The 3,605-nt window shown below is 42.7% G+C and overlaps 1 pseudogene; it reads left to right on the top strand.

The window, feature by feature from the left end:
- Positions 1 to 1,489: 1,489 nt before the first annotated feature.
- On the top strand, positions 1,490 to 3,372 carry LOC146580411 (zinc finger MYM-type protein 1-like; annotated as a pseudogene).
- The last annotated feature ends 233 nt before the right edge of the window (positions 3,373 to 3,605 follow it).

Genomic DNA, 3,605 nt, shown 5'->3' with positions numbered 1-3,605 from the left:
AAATTCAATATAAAGATGCAGGAATATGAGTTTAAAGAAATAATAATATAAACCTGTCGCTATTCACATAAATATGATCATAACTCGGTTGGTCCCTTTCACTTTACACTGTTAAGGTAGCGTCAGTGCTTCGTTATCCAATCCGTTCCAGTTGTTCACAGGGGACATCCACATGACTGAAAATCCAGTCCTCGTTTCACTGCTACTTTACACTCTGCTCGTATACACCTGCAGAAACACTAGCGTACATGCGGCAAACAGCAAGAAATCGTGGATATACGCAAGTTTTTCAAGAAAGTAAGTCTTCATCACTGGCTGGTAGTAACAATTAGTTAGCTCCAGTAACAGCAGAGAGTCCCATGTAAATAATGAACCAGGTGCTCCCCAATTTGATAAATAAAAACCTGGCTAGCGCACTAAGTTAAATTGTTAGCACAATGTTAATTTCTGTCACTCGTTTTAGCTCTGAAAAATCGAGCTGAGCTCATTCAGGTATGGTCATCATCAGTGGAAATAATAATAATCACTCCATCCCCATTAACCTGTAGGAGTCAGGGCAGAGGAGCACAGAGAGGCAGAGGGGAGAGACGTCTGCTGGAGAGGTGAGTCAAAGGATGGAGTCATTTGTGATGCAGACAGTCTGATTAGAATTTTATGGGACTCAATATGGATATGAAATATGAAACATTTCAGTCACGGTACAACATATAAGACCTGTTTAACTTGAGCTTTTATTTAGGAGAGTCAAGGTTAGAAAGTGGAGAGAGCAAAGAGATATATATATATATATATAAGTCAAATTAGCCTGACTCACATATTTTTGAGGGTTCTATTTTAATATTACTTCAATTCAAGTAATTTAGTAATTTTTTCAGGGGTTTAAATTGCAACCATTTTAGTCACATGCGTGCTCAAAATATAATGTTTGTAACTTCAAAATATTTGGGAGCAACAAATTACTGTGGAGCGTGAGCAGAAGTCATGATATTAGCAATTTACATTACAATTCAGTATGTTTTAATGTATCTTGAAGGGTGAGGCAGAAGGGGAGGCTGAGGGAGAAAAAGGTCAACAGGCAAGTTCAAGTCAGAGAGAGCAAGGAGAGACAGAGGAGCTGCAGCAAATGGATGGAGAGGCAGAGGAAGATCAAGTTATTACAGAGAGAGGAGAGCAAACAGGCCAAGAGAGGGAAAATGATGAAGCAGCTGCAGCAACTCATTCTACTCCAGGGTTTGATTTAGGTGACAAAGACACAGGGCCCAGACAGGTGAAGCTGAAGAGCTATCCACATGATACTTTTGGTACACAGAAGCGAGCATTTAACCACAGCTGGTTTGAAAAGCACAACTGGTTAGAATATTCAGTCAACCAGAGTGCAGCTTTCTGCTTCCCATGTAGAGTGTTTGGCAAAAACATCAAACATGATAGTTTGGTCAGTAGCGGTTGCAAGAACTGGAAGAAAGCTTTAGTCATCTTTGGCAAGCATGAGATGGCTGAAACACATAAGGACAGTGTTGTTACATGGAAAAGCTACCAGGGAACTAGCAAACAGGGAAACGTTGCACAGGTGATAGCAACTGCAAATGTGAGTGAGATAGTCGAAAGAAGAGAGTATCTCAGACGAATTGTTGCAGTCACCTCTGTGTTAGGGAGACAGGGACTCCCTTTTCGTGGCCATGATGAAGGTGAAGACAGCCCAAACAGAGGGGATTTTCTTGCGTGCATGGAGCTTTTGAAGGAGTTTGATGCTTTTCTTCAAAAACATAATCCCCCATCAAATGCACAGTATATCTCGCCAACATCCCAGAATGACCTGATTGACTGTTGTGCCCAGGAAGTTACTAGTGTCATTGTATCTGAAATGACAAAGTCTAAAGTCTATGCCATCATGGCAGATGAGGCAAGGGATGAAAAGGCAGAGCAGTTAGCTGTTTGTGTCAGGTACGTGTCAGAGGGGGCAGTGAAGGAGCGTTTCCTTGCACTAGCAGAGATAAAATCATTTGATGCCCAGTCCATTGCAAATGAGATTCAGCAGCAGATCCAAAACTATGGTCTTGCAGAGCTTAAGTGTGTAGCACAAACATATGATGGTGCAGCCGTTATGAGTGGCTCCACTGGAGGTGTACAAGCACATTTTAGAAGGCTCCACCCTGAGGCTATATATGTGCATTGTTATGCTCATCAACTCAACCTGGTTTTGTGCAATACTTGCAAGGCTGTCCCAGAGGCTGTGGAGCTTTTCAGCTTGTTGGAGTGTGTGTATTCTTTCTTCAGCACCTCCCTAGTCAATCATCATAAGTTCATGGAGACTCAGGCAAAGCTTGGATTGACAAAAACTGAGCTTGTGCAACTTTCAAACATTCGCTGGGCATGTCAGTTGCGATCAATCAGTGCAGTTCTTGAGACATTGCCTGCCATTTTGGAGTGCCTATCTGCAATTGGATCCCCCATAGCTGTTGGTCTCAGAGCAAAGCTCTACAAGTTCTCAGCAGTCTATGCACTACTGATGTTTTAGTCTATTCTGTCGGTAACCAAAGGACTCCACAAATTCCTGCAGAAAGAGACTTTAGACCTGGCAGAAGCTTTTATCTGCAAACAAGCTGTGTGTGACACACTTGAGGGAAAACACTCAGATGCATTTGCTACAGAGCTGTATGAGAAAACCAAGGCCCTGTGTAACACCCACAGTATCCCTGAACCAGGTGCCAAGACAAGGCACAAACAGAGGAAAATGGAGGATTTTGTCCTGGAGGCAACTGTGGGTTCACGCACTGAATTGAACAACTCAGACACATTGAAAAGAGAGTTACTTTTCCCTTGTGTGGCTCGGATGGTTGGCGAGCTTGATCAAAGATTTTGCAGTGTAGATGCAGGGCTGCTAAAAGGCGTCCAGGCATGCAGTCCTAAATCTGAGAACTTCTTGAGTGAACCACACTTGAATGAACTTGCAAAGCACTACAGACTTGACCTGAAAAAAGAGGAGGTTCTGGTGGCCAGAAACTTTCTTACCAAAACACAGAGGCTGGATGTCCACCCAAAAATATGTTGTCTGTGTACAACCTCCTTGATTCAGACATGTTTCCCTCTCTGAGGGCAACCATCCAAGTTGCCCTAACAGTGCCTGTCAGCAGCTGCTCGTGCGAAAGGTCCTTTAGTGCACTGCGTCGGCTGCACTGCGTCGGCTGCACTCCTGGCTGCGTCAAACAATGGGTCAGAAAAGACTTCACAGTCTTGCAGTCATGTCTATTGAAAAAGACACGCTTCAGCATCTGAGTCACAACAGAGTGATTGACCGATTTGCCACTCTTAAAAACAGACGTCATTCTTTGATGCTTCCACCCACCAAGTAACTGGTGATTGCAGCCAGAAAAATGTACTTTTTTATTTTCAGTTTTTTTCTTGTTATTGACGCAGCAAACACATTTCCTCTGTTTTCTTGTTGTACTGTATTATAAAGCAGACTGAAATAAAACAACAGATCTATTGGTGGCCTAGGATGTTTAATCTGTCCAAAAAAGTAGGAAAACAATTTCTCAGTCTTTGTTTTCTGTTTGTGAAATTTTGTGCTCATTCACTACGTTCGTTCATATCGTGTGTGTATCTCT

Source organism: Mchenga conophoros, linkage group LG3 (assembly GCF_057382185.1).
Source record: "Mchenga conophoros isolate Kocher_MC1m ecotype Shallow Benthic linkage group LG3, M_conophoros_male_GT1.1, whole genome shotgun sequence".
Classification (NCBI taxonomy): domain Eukaryota; kingdom Metazoa; phylum Chordata; class Actinopteri; order Cichliformes; family Cichlidae; genus Mchenga; species Mchenga conophoros.
The sequence above is the reverse complement of the archived record's forward strand: the minus strand, read 5'-3'. Positions and strand labels throughout refer to the sequence as shown.